Source organism: Haliaeetus leucocephalus, unplaced genomic scaffold (assembly GCF_000737465.1).
Source record: "Haliaeetus leucocephalus isolate CR32 unplaced genomic scaffold, Haliaeetus_leucocephalus-4.0 Scaffold222, whole genome shotgun sequence".
Lineage (NCBI taxonomy): Eukaryota > Metazoa > Chordata > Aves > Accipitriformes > Accipitridae > Haliaeetus > Haliaeetus leucocephalus.
In genome coordinates this window covers 640,361-657,871 of record NW_010972658.1, presented here as the reverse complement: position 1 = coordinate 657,871, position 17,511 = coordinate 640,361, and the positions used below count along the sequence as shown (strand labels likewise).

Sequence of the window (17,511 nt, the reverse complement as noted above, 5' to 3'; positions counted from 1 at the left end):
CCCCCCCTGCCCCCCCCCCCCCCCCCCCCCCCCCCCGCTACCAAAACCTTGCCACACAAAGCCAATACAAGCATTCACATATTCTTTCATCACACTTGTTTTGAGCCTTTTTTGATAGAAATTTTATACATAACCTTCAGAATCTTGTATTTGTGTAATTAAAATCCTCTCAAGTTTTTTTGACACCTAATACTACTCACTTCCAGTTTAATTTGCACTCCTTTTCAAAGCAACCCTGAAACCTGTATGTGTTCTGAAGTATTGCACAGTGTGCCTGCTGTCAACAGTCCCGACTCTACATACGCAGCGATGCAAGACGTGTTGCCATTATCACTCGGGAATGAGAGATCATGGTTAGATAAAAACACAGTCTAATAAAAACATCTGCTTAATCCTTAGTCCTGGTCAGAAAAGCATTCTGAATGTTACAGATTATAAGAGGAAGTATTACAGTGTTAAGCAGAAAAACATTGTGCCGTGTTAATCCATGTGTGGATTTTGGGTTTCCCATCTCAAAAAAGTTGTAGTAGAACTGCAAAAAATGCAAAGAAAAGAGACACAGATGATCAAAGGTCTGGAATGGCTGCTGTGGAAGAGATTACTCTTCCATACACTTTAATCTGGAAGGTGATGATTGAGAGGGAAGTATGACATATACATAGCGTACAGTCATGAGTGGCACATACAAGGTGAATAGGGAACAGTATTGCTGTTTGCTGTATCTTCTAATATAAGACCTGTATTACAAGAATATTTGCAGCTGGGATCTCAAAGACTGACAAAAGGTGATACTGCTTCTTCCAGGGTTAAGCTCAGCTGTGAACTCTGTCCCATAGGGTCTGCAGTTTACTTGAATTAAAAAAGAGACTGGACAAAGTAATGGAAGAAAAATCCATTGAAAGCTGTTATATTCAAAAGATCTGCTTCTGGCTCAAAGTCCTTGGGCTGTGAATTCGTAGAGGCTGGGGAAAGTGTTCTGTATACCTGGCTTGTACTTGCAGGGCTTCTTCTGTCGCAAATGTTTTAGATATGTTGTTGGGGTAGGTAGACTTTTAGTTTAAACTGAGTCAGGTTCTGCTTTATATACTGAAAATGCATACATGGGAAACTTTCTGTATTTTAAGTTTTTAGTTATTAGCTGTAGAAGTTTGTCTTGCCACTCCTACTTTTGTATGAGAAACCAGATTATTTTTTATGATTTAAACAAAATTACTTGTTTTCTGAAGCAACAAGTCATTTCTTTAAGAAATTAGCAAGTTAAAATACATAGTATTAGCTTTGAGTTATGAGGTTAATTTTCAGTCTGTGCTGTTTATTTGGTTGGATGCAGATATGTTGGTATTAATGAGTACATGAGTTAAAAATAAACAGTAATTTTGAGAATTCAGAAACAAATTTGGACATAAAGTTTGTATTTAAGCTTTTATTTTTAGTTGTATGAATTACAAAATATATAGTATTTAATATCAAGCTCTGTTTCAGTCCTTTAACTCCAGCAGGGTTTACTTGTGTGAATGTAGGTGTCTGCCTGTATCTCTAATTGTACCTGACTTAAGAAATGTTTTGGAAATTTCTTCTTGATTAAGGAAGGTAATAATAATAACAAAAATCTATTCCTATTTTTAAGTTGCATCCTGCTCCATCTCAGTGTGAGTTATTCAGTAGGCATATCCTGAATTTTTATCATAATTTCCTAACATAAGTTTTGTCCTAAGTATTTCTAGTTAGAATTTATATTGTCTTGTTTATATGTTATGAAATATGTATCTTTAAACAGCATATGCAAAAAGGTATTTTTCACTTACTCATGAATGCTTTTTTAGAATACGAAAAGTAATTAGGTTCTGTGATTTGGTGTAATGTTGGGGTTTTTTTCAGAGTGTGTGTATGTGTTTTTCAGTATAGAGAAACTTGCTGGAAACTGTGGCCACAAAATGGAATATATACTCTTAGGAGTTTTCATACTAAAAATGATGTATGATTTTTTTTGTTTCTCATTTTCAGTTCAAGGAGAATTATTGACAGGTTATAAGACTTACAATTCCTTTTACATTTTTAACTGAATATTTAGTATCTATGATAAAACTATGGGGTTAATGGTGTTGGTATAATATTAATTAATTTATTATGCTAAAATGATTTTGAAGGCTTGTATGTTTCAAATAGTATGTCATTCACAAATAAGTAAAATAATCTTTTCTGCTTAGAAATGTCATTTATAAAAAAGTCAAATATCTAAATTACAATTGGAGATTAAGTATTTGTGTGTGTAAGTATGTATCTATCTTGCCATGTACTTAAGTCATTGCAGTTATGTCTAAAAATCAGGTGGTACCTAATCTACTTCCCAGGTTAATTCATGTTTGTTTATTTTAATGGGAGTTTGATTCATCTAGGGGCTCTTGTTTGCATGGAAAACATTGGAAATTCTTCTGTTTGAATAGACATCTTTGAGGGTTTTTCATGCTTTCTTTGGCTATTGTGGGTTACTTGGACTCCATATGAAATCTGAATTTTGTCATACCTTATTTCCTTTAGGTCTTTTTTGACGTACGGTTGTGATCACATTACTTTTTTGTACAGGCAACTAGAAAGAGCATAAAAAAAGGCTGGACTGGGTCAGATCAAGTGTCTTGGCTAGCCTGCTAGTTTTGTATCTGACAGTGGCCACAAGTGGATGTCTAGAAAAAAGTTATCAGAAAGACTAATCCTATCTGATGTGTCCACCAAGTACTTTCTCTACATCCAACCACTTTCAACTCAAGACCCCCCTGAGCTGGCTGTAGTTACTCTGGGTTTAGCATTCGCAATGGACATCCTTTCCATGGCCTTGTCCAACCTAGCTCCCCTTGAGGGCCCATAATAAACTGCTCAAGTTCCCAACACTGTGGTAGGGCGCTGCACAGCCTGGCTTTGCATAGTGTGAAGAAACAGCTCCTTTTGTCTGTTTTGAACATGGCTCCTATTAGATTAATTGATTATTTCTTGGTTCTCTGGTCAAGAAATCAGCAAACAATGGATCTTCATCCACTTATGACACCCTTGATTTTATAAATGACAATATTCCCCCCTCAGTTGACTAAAACAGTTTGCTGGACTACAAAGCCATCATTACTTAGGTGTTTTTAAATGGAAGATGTTCCACACTTTTGATTATTCTCGCTGCTTTCTCGGAATATTTTCCACCTTCATGTATAATTTTTGAGATGTAGGACCGGAGTGGAGTGTTCAAAGGGTGGATGAGCTGTGGGTTTATACAGTGGCATAGCAGTGTTCTCTTTTTTTATTCTTCCTTCTTTTCCTTACATTTCACTTTGGTTTTTTTGCCTGCTGTCATTGAGCTGTCATTTGTGTGAAACTGTCTTTCCTAACCTGAGGTTATTAGTTCATATATGAAGTTAGTATTTTTTCCCCACCAGGTACATGGCTTTATGTACCTTAAATTTCAAAGGTACCTTCAGATAGATACAATGTTTCTCCCTCCATTTACACAGATTCCCTATCTATGAACAAGTTTCAGAGCTCTCGATGTTTAACATAGCACATTTCCACAGGATTTGTATGATATTAAAGCTCTTTTCACTCAGTCATTATAATTGGACAATTTTCACACTTATTAGAGAAAAAAATACTTGGGAGGTGGTTGGGGATGGGTAAAGGGATAATTGCACTCCTTGTTAATTAGAGATTTAACTGGTATCATGCTCAGAAAGCACATTACTTCCGTCACACCCCTTTCCTCCAAATGTTCCTTGGCATTTTCTGCCTTTCTCCTCCATTTTAATTTAAATAATGCAGCAAAAGTAGTTAATCTTCTGGATTGGTAGCTGGTTCTGCTGTGAATAAAATCAAACAAATTAAATTCTTTATCTTTCATCATCCATCCTCCCCCACTTTTATCAGTAGCTGGTAAATCTTGCCTCCTGTTCTATTAGGGTTTTTTTTCTCAGTCTCACAGGCCTGCAGTGCCCACAGCTTGGACACATTTCATTTTATTTACTAGTTCTCCTACAATCATATTGTCATTTTGTAATATTCATATATATATATGTGTATATATATGAAATAAACATATATATATATTTGTGACATTATTTATATTAGAAGTCTCAACATCTTTGTGATCTTATAAGTGCCTTTCATACTGGATGGTGTAACATAAAAAAAAAGAAGAAATGTGCCTGGTGCCAGGAGTTACGTGTCAGTTGATGGTAAGCAGGGGAAGAGGGAGGGGGGAGAACAGTTTGGGGAAGCTGACAGGGCTGCTCTTGTTTGTAACTCCTGCACGCCCCAGGGCTGGCTGGCATGCAACCCTGTGGCCTTCCCTCGCTCCCACCCCAACTTGGCCAGTCCTTGATCACAGATTGAGCCAAAGGGCTCCTGGAGACCTCATGAAGAGGAGGGGCTGCAGCACCATGCTGCACGTGTGTGAAACGCAGGTGGTGCAGAAAGACTGAGAGTGATGATTCTTCCTGACATGAGGCTTCACAAGTCTAGTACCAAATTATGTCCTCTATGAATTAGAAGTTATAGGGAGAAATCCTGACCTTTCCACAGTTCATGTGTATTTTTTGAGAAATTTTAAACAGGTCATAAAGAAACAAATCACCATCAATGAAAATGTTCACCCAAGGTGAACAAATTCTACATTTAAATATTTATTTATTATTGCTGTAGAAGCAATATTAAAGTAAAATCTCATTCCTTCCAAACTTTGTGTTTGTCAGGCTAATTAAGACCAATCTGCTACTTTACTGTTCCTGCTAATGCAAATATCAAGGCAAAGAGAAAGCATTTAATGAAAAATACATACTGAAGTAAAGCTGGGATGCATGCTTTTCGGAGCAAGAGTTATTGACCTTGTGACCAGAATTTTACTGTGATATTATTACTGTTCTGACAAACAACTGAGGCATATCTCCTGCTCTCATCTAAATAAATATTGGTGTAGGAATGTGGCAGTTGCTGACTATATGTTTATTGACCAGCCGTATTCTGATGACTAAGGTAATAAGCTATTGTGTGCTTCACAATAGAGCATGTAAAAGAATATTGATTGTCCGTGAATGGTTTCTGGCTGACAGAGGCTTCCACATTATGCTTCTGAACTCTGATCATTTATCTAGAAATTTGTCTGGTTTGGCTTCAGTCATGTATAATGCATTCCTTATGTTAATGTCTTCCTGAAGAGTTCATATTGCGGGATGATAATTAGATTTTAGAATGTCAGTCTTCCACAAAGCAAAACAATTTAAATCTTAATATTCTGTTTTTGACTTTCTGTTTTTAACTGTAGTCATTTACTCATTGTCTTATGTGCTTGGTTTCTAAATATATTTTGTTTTATAAAATGTTTTTATAGGCAAGCTTAAAAATCATTGCTTTGCTAAAGTAGATTTATAATCAAATATATGCAAAAAGATTAAGCCTGCCATGATCTAATCTTTAGTTTACCCCCTGCAACTTTCTAATTACAATTATAACAGTAGCATCATCTCAAAGACTCAGCTGAAATTTTGTGGTCTCTTTTTTTCTCTTAGGTTTGTCTTTCAGGTCCCCTGTTTGTATTACTAGGTTCAGTTTCTGCCCCTTGCTTGCTTTATGCAAGTAGTTCTTTACTGCTCATATGGCTACTGGAAGCAAAATTGTGCCCTAGAACCATTTTCTTTCTTTTTCATGTACCTCATTCCTTTCAAACTCCCACCTACCAAATAAAATAATAACCTGTTCAAACATGGTGAAACTAAATATGGTGGCTGACAGCTTTCACTCTGCAGTTTAAGTGATGGCCATAAATTTATCCCTATGGCAGATACTTAATTGCTCTTTGGTGGGTGACATAGCTTTTAATTTTCTGTTGCTATGTCATGTGATTTGGTATGGAGTTTGGCAATAAACTAGGTTGTGTGCAAGGACAAAACAGATTTTTTTCAGTTACTTTACTGATTCGAGTAAAGTATCCTTTCTTCTTGGTGAATCCTTTCTACTTGGTGCATACTTTATTCATTTGACTAAAGCAGAAAGGACATATGCAAGGGTCGATCATTCCTTTCACTACTGCAGAGAGTGAAGGGTTATTCTGTAAACATTTCAATTCATTTGTTACTGTATATTGTGAAGTTCTACATTTGCTTGCCCTGTAACAAGTTCTGGAGCAGGATTTAAATTCACTGCACGTAGCTAACTTTAGGGCTCACATCTGGATGGCACTGCAGGAGCATATTGCTGAAAGCAAACAGACTAGCAGTTCTGATGCTAACAATGGAGTCTGAGAAAACACTGGATGCCTGAATAAGATTCCATTAAAAAGGGGGGAGTGAGAGGGATGTCTAATGCAGTCCATTTAATGCAGAACTCTCCAGAGAGTGAAGTGGGGATTATGCCTGCTGCCCTTCTTATTAAAGGGTGGTACAGAAGATGCTTGTTTGGCGAATGGTATCTCCATAACAGACGCTCTATTACTCATGAATATGTTTCTAATTATATCTTAATGATCTCAGCCACAAATAGGAAGACAAAAATCTTTGTCTCCCTGAGTTGTTACCTTAGTGGCTGCAGGATTGGCATGGTTTAGGTTATCCATCTCCTCTCACTAATCCCAGGGGACTTCATTGTGAGAGATGAGACTTGTTTATGATGGTGAATTAAATTGCTGTAAAAGGTTAGTTCAACAGACAGTTGGGAAATCATAATAAAATAATTTAGTAAAAATGGGAGCTAGAGTATGCTTAATGAAACATGATTGGATTTAATTTTCTTGCTATTTCAGTCATTAAAGGTACATTATCCTTTCTCAGACCTCATTTGGGCTCTTTGCCAAAGACCCACTCTTAGTAACAGACTAAAACTTGCATGTTCCATTAGGATATGAAAATGGCTAATGATACCCTACCCTCCTCTCCCTGGCTTTTGTAAAATTTCTGTTACTAGCTTTTCAGATATATTTTAGCTGTTTTCCTCTTTCATCCTTTTATTCCCTCTCAAATCTATTGTATGCATTTTTCAGTATGAATAACTATTCAGGGAGGAAAGGTTGAATACTAGTAAAAGTAAAATACTAATATAGTTACCTTAATAACTGTAAGATGGCTCATTATGACTAATTAGAAAATTAGCTGCTTCAGTTATTACTAGGACTCTATGTTCTAACAAAGTTAATATTTTGATCAGTTCATATAAAACACATTTTTATGCTATCTTAATCCAGTGGTCAAATTATTTGGGGGGTTTTGTTTTGGTGCTGTTTTTTTTCCTTATTCTTTCCTTTTACAGTGCAATGACACATTGTGTGACATTGTATATGGGCTAAAATTTCTGTCTGGCCTCTAGTGATAATAAATTTAGTTCTCAATGATATTTTATGTCTTTCTCTTAGCATCAAAATGGTACTTTGATTTAAAAGTATCCAGCTCCTTTTCAGGCTATGAGTTTGTATGAGTATAAAACTACTCTTTGTTGGTAGACAACTTGACCAGAGCAGCAGAACCTTGCTGATAGGAACTGGTGATGGCTCCATGGTTTTCAGGACTTGAGTGTGGTGTTTGAGGAAGGGAATATTTGGGTTGTTTCAGTGTTTCATTATGTTATTCCAATTTGAATGTAGGTTTCACTGAGAAAGGCTTCTTGTGTTCAGGGTGAAATTTCTGCACAAAGTGGCATGGAAAGCAGAGGAGAAAGGCAGACCTCAGGGCAGCCAGTAGTTGTTAATCAGGAATGCCCATGGGGAAGGGGCCAAGTGCAGATCCCAAGTTCAGAATCACCCAGAGGGAATGGCTGACACTGGGTGTGTGAAGCTCAAAATAAGTATTTTGAGTACTAGGCAAGATGTTTCACTAGCATCTCACCATCTCCTACTGAAGTTGCTTCCGTTTGTATACATTAAATTTTCCTTATAGCAGAGGCTTCTGGTGACCTGGACTTTCACTTAAAATGAGGAGAAATAGAAGAACTTCAATCCACTACACTTCGTGGGAGATAGTGAACCACTGTGGGATACACCTAGGGAGTGCGTCAGTGCAGACTGGGAACACGTTTTTGAAGTCTTGCATATTTGAAGGAATGGAAAATCCAGCTCCGTTTTGAAACAACATAGAATCTCAAGTCATTAATTTTTCAGTGTTGCTAGAATGGTTTCATTTGAATTTTGTATGTCATAGTTAAAATAATTTACGAGAAAATGTGTGTGTATATCTATATTTATGTGTGTATATATATATATTTAATGTATCCTGTCTTTTTAAAGCAATAGACATAAATTCTCATATAAACATGTAGTATCTGTTTACTACTGAAATGAGCTACATGAGGGGGAAAAGAAATAAAGGTCACTCTTTTGGGGGTTGAAGGCACTATGTTTGCAGTGCCTTCATAGTGTATCTCTTAGGTTTCTAGGCGATAACTTCCTTAACAGTCACGGAAAGCAGGAAGGTTTGAATTGAACCTGTGCTCAGAAGAAAACACAAGTTGGTGACTGGAATATATCTCTGTCGTTAATAACTAGAATTTGGTTTTGTAACCTATACCAATTTTCAAACCCATATTCCTAAAGTTCATTTCTTGAATCAGTATGTAGGCACCTAGATAGAAATTACTTGGGAGGAAGAGGTGAGGCACGACTATGAAGAAAACTATAATAAATCAGTTGGAAATTACCCTGGAAAGATGTGCAAATTAAAAAATAGTGTTCAACATATTGTTAAGAATACTACTAATAAAGTGCAGAATAACTTCCTCTGAGAAAGAAGTAGGGCTTGTTTAGAAGAGCTTCCTATTTTGCTGATGTTAGTCATTCTTGATTCTGTCTTTGATCCATCTGTTAACCTCCTATAAAAATGGAATAAATTATGGGTGAGATCATATGTAGCAGCAAGAGGTATACATTCTTTTAAGTCATAGCATCTGATACTGCTTTGCAAATGCTTATGAGAAGCAGAATTGGTATCCTTCCCTTGTATTCTTGTAAATCTGAGTTAAGACCAGCTTTTAAATCCAAAGTTGTGCCTTTGCCTTCTTGTTAGCTGTCATTTCTTTCTCCATTTTACTTTCTTCCCATCAGTTCTGGTTCAGATGCTGCTTTGTAGTCTAGCATCACTGGCAGACCACTGCCAGCTAAGGAAACAGTTGTTTTCCAATATCAGTGAATTCCAGTGGCTGGAGGATATATTTCCTGTGACTGATGTTGCATTCATGCTGTCAGTATTTTATAGAGCTAAAATGGGGCTGTCATTTCGTAAGTATTTTGCTGAAATACATACCTGAAATATGACCTACTAAAGTGAACTTCATCATGTTCACTTTTTCTAGGGTCACAGGTAGAGACAGAGTAAGTATTAAATGCAAAGCAGGAAGAAAACAAATAAAAGAATAAATAAAGATCATGATGAAGGGAAAAAATGTTATGTCTGTCTTAGACCAACATAACCAAGGTACATATGCCATCTTTGGTTCTGCTGCCACAGGCAGAACTAATTTAAAAGCAAACTCCGTGGAGTCTGGAAACTGCAGCATCATCCTAGAACAATTTAAGCAGGGAGAAGGTACTGTCATTTAACCTTGAAGTTCTGTCTTTTTAGTCTCTAGATTTATTTATTCTATTTAATTTTTTATCCCAACTACATGCTGTTCCTTCTGGTAAACACTTAATAAAACAAAATCATGTTAACCTTGCACAGAATTTGATTAAAGAATGGGGTTGGTGGCTTGTTTGTTAGACACCAAGTTAGGCTGATGGGTGGTTTGTATCTTTGTGGGAGTTTTTTGGATAACAGTAAGCTTCCTTCCTGTTGTGTCTACAAGAGAAAGTGTGATTCTAGTATTGACATAGAATAAGAAATGAAAGAAAAGTTTCTTTCTGAAAAAGAAACTCTAATTACTTTTTTTTTTTGGTTGGGTTTTTCTTTTTGTTCCAGTTCCGAAGTCATCTAGCTATGAATCCAAACTGCCTCTTCCAAATATTCCCAAATGTGGCTCTTAATACCAGGCTTGTTTCTCTGAGAGCAGGGAGATTTTTGGTTGCTATGAACGCTACATTTTTTAGGCCTGGATTTCACAAATACTTCTTTTTGTAAACTGACGTTAAGAGAGGTAGCAAATACTTCAAGTCGTATTTAGCTTAAATATGTGTATTAAATCTACTTATACTCAGGAGAGTTTTAGTTACTGTGGCACACACACAGTTAGGACTACTATGAATTCTAATCTTGCCTTCAAATTCTGAATCTTTGCCCCAGTATCATAGTTCAATTCTGTTCAGACCATTGATTTTCACTTTCATCCCAGCTCCTTTTATTCTCGGACTTCATATACACAGCTTAGCATAAGAAGAAAATGCATTCATCCTTGAGTTCTTGAATAAGTGCCAAGCTAACACTGCGATACATGGGGTATGAAAGTGTGTTTGTGTAATATACATACTGTTTATCAGGGAACATTAACCTGAGATAGAGTTGAGAGTAGAGATTATATACCACTAATTTATAGAGGAAGAAACTTTACAGAGATAGTTTACGCATAAACCCTATTCCTATATTTCACAAAGATATTGTAATATACCTAAAATATTTTTCATTTCCTGGATTTGTAAGTATTTAAAAATGTGATTATAGTAAAGGTTTGCTAATGTTCATGGTCCTTAATTAACTGATTGAAAAACAAAAAAAACCACACCAAACCCCCCCCAACAAACCCAACACATATGTAAGTCTATCATCCAATATACTTTTTTTTTTTTCCAGTGTTCAGTCTTCTGGAAGCAATAGTGCTAAAATGGAGGAGATACCCAATTCTGTAACCTTCTGCAATGTCAGAAGGAAGGGAGGAGGCTGGTGATTTGTCAGGGAGTTCTTATAATTTAAGTGTTGGGCCAATCATGGGTTGTCTTGTGTTGACCATGAATGTTAAGCAAAGAAAAATGATGCCAAATAAAATCTCCCTATAATATTTCTTTAGAGTATATATGAGTTTCACTCTTAAGCAAATAACTACTGTTGAGAGTTAATGTTTATTGAGTGTAACACCACAAAAAAGCACTGTAATGATGAGTAATTTAACAATTTTTTACTTACATTAATAAACAGTGTTTTGCTAGGCAGAGTTTTCACTTATTAGTACATAATTTCTCTTGCCTTGTCTGCCTAGTGTCATAGGAGGAATATAGTTTGTTTAGAGCATAATTGCTTGTCTGTCTAAGCCCAAGACAGGAACATGAAAGAAGATGTAGCTTGCTGCTAGAGGAATAACTTGAGTGGGGAAGGGCTGGGACATGAATTTGCTAGGGCATCCATACACAGTAGTATGTGTACTCTGAGCTGAGTGAATTGTTGATAGCTGATACAGTCTGATTGTTGAGTATGTTTTTGTTTTCTAAATGCATGTCTCTGGGAAAATGCAAAATCTCTACGAACAGGTGTCCAAGATTGAGATTAACAGGCTGCCTTAAAAAAAGATACAAAAAAGTGAGAATTTCCTTATGTGTTTCAGACTAGTAATTAACTACTTAAATAATCCCTAAAAAAACTAATAGTAGAAATTAAGAAATAATAAAATTATTTTGAAGGTGCCAAAGGTAATGAGACTGTACCATGAATCTAGTAACAGAAGATTCAGCAGATGCTTCCTATTGATTTAACAGCCCTTCATTGTTTTCAAGTTTAATGTAATTTGAATAAACGAATTATCAACATTCTCTGTTGCATTTACAGATTGATTAAAGGTGAATGTGTGAAAAAACAGCGTGTTTCAAACTAAATAGTATTTTGTGCTGCTTTGTCAGTCCATGGCTTCTCATTCAACACCTTTTTCACCAGCACCACTGAGTTTTAAGATAGTCTGTGAGTATGAAGAATAAAACATTCAATTTGAGATTGAGAGAGGCAATGGATATTTTTACTATCCATTTTACTTCCTTAGAGAAGTCTAGTTTTTCCACAGTTAGGTTTTTTTTCAGTTGATAGGGAAAGCGTTGGGAAAGGTATTTCAGTTTCAATCTTGCACACCTCAGTAGGCGGTGTAAACTGAGTCTGTATCAGGTTTTGCTTTTAACTACTGATTGAGCAACTAGTTAGCTGTAGAGAAGCAAGCAGGTTCTGGGGAAAAGAGAGAGAGACCCATTCCTTAACAGCTGATGATGGATTAAGGAATGCAGGGTATAGGAGATCAATATTCAAATCCCTGCACAGCACAATTCCAGCAGAGACTTGAAACTAAGTTTTCAGTATCCTAGGTGAGTAGTACCCTACATTATTACCCTATTCAGCATATGTCTCTCTTTATGATTTTAAGCAGAAATTCCATTTTGAACCCTTCAAACCTTTTCCAGTCAAAAGTGTTAATATGGTCCTTCGGATAAGTCTAATGGATCTATGTTCTCTAAATTAAAAATGTCACCAGCTAATTCCCCAAACTCATCTAAACTTCTTTCCTTGTGGTGGCAAAGTGTCTTTTACATTAAAGCAAAATCCATGCAGAAAAAGAGATGTGAGTTGATTGGTATCTGTCATTCTGAAGCTGTTCAAGAACTAGGTTTTAATTAATGCTGAAAACACAAGTCTGAGAAGTGAATATTTTGGTAAGGAAGTGTCTTGGTGCAATGGTTGATTGCAGGTCCCAGGTGACTTTGCAGTTCAAATGTTTAACTTATACTTGAGGCTTTCCAAACCATCTACAGAGTTATGATAGTGAATATGAAGTTACTGCTGTGGTGGTATCAATTACTTCTAGAGCTTCATTTCTTCAGAACATACCAGCATGAATGCTTCCAGGGTGCTGGGATCTTCCTTAATATGAGGAAGTTTAATTCTCCAGAGTAAGATATCTATATAGCTTCTTTTTCATACTCTCTCTTCAGTTGTGAGAAAATTTTTCTTTTAAGGGAGTTTCTGAGTGTTATCACAATGAATAGCTTTAATACTTGGGAAGCTAATTGCATGGATACGTCTTTCTAGGTAATGGGGAAAATTATGTTTTTATAGGAAATTGCTTCAGAGTGTCTTCCCTGTGAAGGAGCATGACTATGTGAGAGAGGAGTCTTCTCAGGCTCCCTCTGTTGTCAGGAAAGAAAATTTCCCTTGAGAATGAGTTCTTTTGCTAAGGTTCTCAGGAGCAAAAGGAGAAGCTTTAAGGTTTTGTTGGTGCCAGAAATTTAGGTGCAATTCCGTAGGAAGAAGAAATGACATTGCGTTTAGAGATTTACTGCTGAGTTGCTTTGCACTTCATCTGTAACAGTGAGTGTAAGATTGCATGGCTGGTTATTGTTTTCTGCGTTGTGCTGCAGAAAAAATTATCCTGTCTTTGTCCAAAAATTAGACAAAAAAAGGTATGTGAATTTCACTGAATTGGACCATTAGTTTCCTGTTGTTGGTTTGGTTATTTTTTCCCCAAGATGACTGTCTAATTCACTGAAAACTGACTAACAGAAACTTTCATTTCAATAGCTGGGGGTTTTTTGTCAGATAAATACAAAACAAAAGCAAGGACAAAACGAAATTCTTACTCAAGATTTGGGACTTTGGTAGTTTATACTACAAAAATTACATGTTAATTTTAACAGTGTGCTGATATCCTGGAATCTTTCTCTTTTCATCATGTATAAAGTAGTATTGATGACAAACCTTCATATGATTTCCCTCCTAATAACCTGAAAATTGTCTACCTCTAATTCCGAACAGATTTAAGTATTCTTCTCTTCTTATAGTTTATAAATCTCATGCTTGCTGACATAGGACAGTTTTGTAATCCCTAACTTGCTGCTTAAATGTTCCTGCTTGGATTAGCATTGTTTATTCAACTTCCTCAAGTTTGAAACATGAAGTGGTCTTCTTAAAGGAGGAAAAGTAGTTACCCTGTTAATAGGTGGTGTTAAAAATACTGTTCTTGTTCACATGTCCATTCTTTGAAGTTGTATTCTCATGGGATTTGGGAATAAAATGAGAAGAGAAAGGGCACAGGCCTTATTTATATTTTCAGTCCTTAATGTTTGTTGTGCAAAAGAAGTTCTTGTATGATCTTGACAGAAGCTGGTTTTCTAAAAGTAAAAAATTTTATCTTTTCATTCTAGAGAGGCTATGTTCTTTAGAGCTCTGTTTGTTGTAAATGTCACCTTTCCTCTTTATGCCTCCTGAGATTCTGACCATTAACACAGATAAAATTACATGCTTGTCTCCAAGATAACAAGGAATTTGGTGAAATGAAAAGGGAGTAACAAATGAGTTCCAGAATAAAAAGACAAGATTGTTAGGTGTCTGAGAACCTGAACTTTGGTATGGCAAGAGAACACACTTGTAAATTGATATACTTCTAAAAAATGGATGTACTTCTCAAAAAGTATATCGTGAAATTTTGCATCGCCTGCTGCAGTGGGTAGGAAAACAAAACCTAAGACTAACATTACTGCTTTCTGTTGGTTGGTACTTGACATACTAGGTTTTTATTAATGGTATCCTTTCTCCTTCATCAGTCCTTCAAAATTACTACTGTTTCCCTGTCCTCAATTGACTTTGCCTAAGCACTTGGTGACTAAGAATACAGATTCTTTTTTTTTTTTTTTTTAATATTCCAACAGGAATTTCTGCAAAAGTTGCAAAGACTTCTGATCTTCATGTGTGGACTGAATATATCGCTGTTGTGATACATCTGAGAAGCATGATTATTTCAGAAATGGGTTACCAGTTTAGTAGTTGCTCCTTACTGTATTACCATACCTAGAGGAAAATATTTGGAAATATTAGCTCTGTTACAACTGTGCTTTTGAAAAAGGCTGATTTTTGAAAAGCAGAGTAGCAAGGGACATGGCTGTGCTTACTTGTGACTTAGATCATCAACAAGGAAAATAGTATTACCTTAATGTTAGAGATCCATACTTATATGCTTTCAGTTTATGCATAACTGGTCTTATGCATCAAAAGTCACAAAATGTTAAAGACCAGATCAGCCAACTACGTATATAGCTGGATTAAATTTGTTTCTGAGTGGGCTTCCTCTTGTGATTGAAGAATGCTGCATATGCTGTTGTGAATGTCCCTTGCAGGCTGTATGCTAATAATACCATTTCATACAGAAGGGTTCTACTGTTATGTCCAGAAAAGTTTCTGATCCTCTATTTCATATATTCAAAGTAATACACTATATCAGAATAAGCTAGGTTGAATGCAGTATTAAACTGTGCTCTTGTTAGAGGTCCTTGTTAGCATCAATGCTTTGGTTTATTTTATCTCAACTATACTGTGCCAAAGAATCATCACATAAAAATGGCATCTTTTAGTAAATGTAATTTGGATATAGTTCATTTCTATAATTTTCTTCTTTCGGTGGATTTAGTGCATGAAAAATCAAGCCTCCATCTTGTTACATCCCCTTATTTACCTAACTTGCTTTCATAGGTCATATGTAATCTTGAGAAGGAGAGTCCCTTTATAGTTAAAGTTTAATCACTCTGATTGTATTGAATGAGCAGTAGTGCTGTGGTATATAGTGGTCCTTAGATTTAATTACAGCATATCTGTAAACACAGCATTTAGTGCATTTTATTCTGGATTCTTAGATATGTGAGTAGGAGGCATGTATGTGAAGTCTCCCAAACTGGTAACCTCTTATCACAATTGCCATCTCTTTCAGTATCTAAATTGTAATTAAAATACTGTAGTTTGCCTATGCTGTTCGAAGTTCTAATCCACTTAAAGGAAGAGAAATGGCAGCTTTAGCCATAGTATCTTGCCAAGATTCATACTCCCACTTTGCTAATTCACACCCTCTTACCTAACTGGCTTTAAAAAAAAATAGTTCAACTGATTTCTTTTGTTAACATACAGCCCTTCAAAATTAGAATGAAAAGTTTAATGGCCTAAATACAGTGCAGTCCTATTTGAAAAGCCTGATTTATCTTCTGTGGTTCCTTTTTTTTATGCTAGTATTTCCTTGTTATGCCCTTGGTATTTCATAGCTGTCCTTTTTAAGCACTGAAGCAATTAGTTTTGAGAAGACTGATTCTTCAGGGTCCAGTGCTTTCCTGCCTTTAATTCACCGAAGCTGTACATTTTAATGAAGTTGTTTCATCTGTGTTGCCAAACACTAGAATTTTTGCTGCTTCAATTCTAATTATCTCTGCTGGCAAATGCTATGTTTTATTAAAGCTGTCAAGTGCACTGTTCGTTAAATGTCCACAGTCTGTGGTGCTGTGCACACAAATTAGATCAGCTTTGCTCCTTGATAGATTATGAAGAAGTTAAATATTTTTATATAAACCTCTAAAATCAAGTATAACAGCAATCAATGATGACTTATCTAAATAAAGCATACCTGTAGCTTCTTGAAACCTAGTATCTTGTCAAAAACTATCTATGATACATACGTTAAAAGTCTAGTAGTACAGCTGAGTATACCATTTGTAAAATTATTTTAATCATTAAGAGACCATTTTCCTTCCTCAAGATATCTACATTGCATCTTGAATTCTGGTTTATATGTGTTTAGGCTAAGATAAGTACTGTTACACATGCTTTGATATAAGTAAAAGCATCAGTGCTAGTCTTTCAGTAGGGGATTGTATAGTATAATTGATCTCCGTTTAAAGCAAAGATGGCTTCATTTTAATGTTCCTAACCTGGTGAATGCAAAAGATTGCTATCGTAAGCAGCTACCAGCTTCTCTTGTAATTGCATATCTCAAAAGGGAATTTTACTAGAAGATGTTTACTTCACATATATGGGGCAGTAATAGAAATATTGTACTTGCAAAGAAAATATTTGAGTCAGCTCTCATTTTGGCACTTGTGCTTTTTTTTTTTTCTTTTATTAATTTTGTATTCTCAGAGTATGTATCTAACTTCAATAACACAAACAGTCATTCTTACTATCTGATGTATTGTTTTCTAAATGTTCTTTAGGAGAATAAATAAGATATTGTGATGATAGACTACGAGATAAACACATTGTTGATCTTTTGAAAAAATGTTTTTCTTACCCTTAAGCTATCTGTAGGAAATAACTTCAAATTTATTTTTAGTACCATGGCTTTATGGTATCTTTTTTCTGTACTGGTTACCTTGTCTTTTGAAGAATGTAGTGTTTATACTTTCCAACATTGCTTTTAAATTTATCAGGCTGTATTTTAAACCTTCAGAGGAACAAATATTTATTGTACTCTTTATAGAAATCATAAATGACATCTCAAATTGCTATGTAAAGTAAATAGAACTTTGGGGCTTTTGGATATATATTTTTTTAGGGTTTGGTAGGAAACTACAGTCCTTCAAAAGGCTGAGAGGCACTCTTCCTTGTCTCTTCTCCTTATGATCCAGTGTAAAGTGCTCTAGTATGAACAGAAAAATCATACAGCCTGAAGTTGAATAGGAGGCTGTCTAAGTTTATATATTTCTTTATCTGTTAATGTGTTATGCCTTATCGTGTATATTTCATGGTATTTACAGGAAATAATAGCATTTAGTTTTAGGGTTTGAGTGCAGAAGCAGAAATTAATGCTTTCAAAGCAACCATCTGAGCCTCTGCCTGTCAAAATCTT

The 17,511-nt window shown here is 35.6% G+C and overlaps 1 protein-coding gene across 1 annotated transcript in view; it reads left to right on the top strand.

Moving 5' to 3' along the window:
- Positions 1-17,511, top strand: part of LOC104831409 (serine/threonine-protein kinase ULK4-like) — a gene marked incomplete at its 5' end in the record, with an annotated part of 190,340 nt that overhangs the window by 81,716 nt on the left and 91,113 nt on the right. The gene's annotated exons all lie outside the window — the stretch shown is intronic.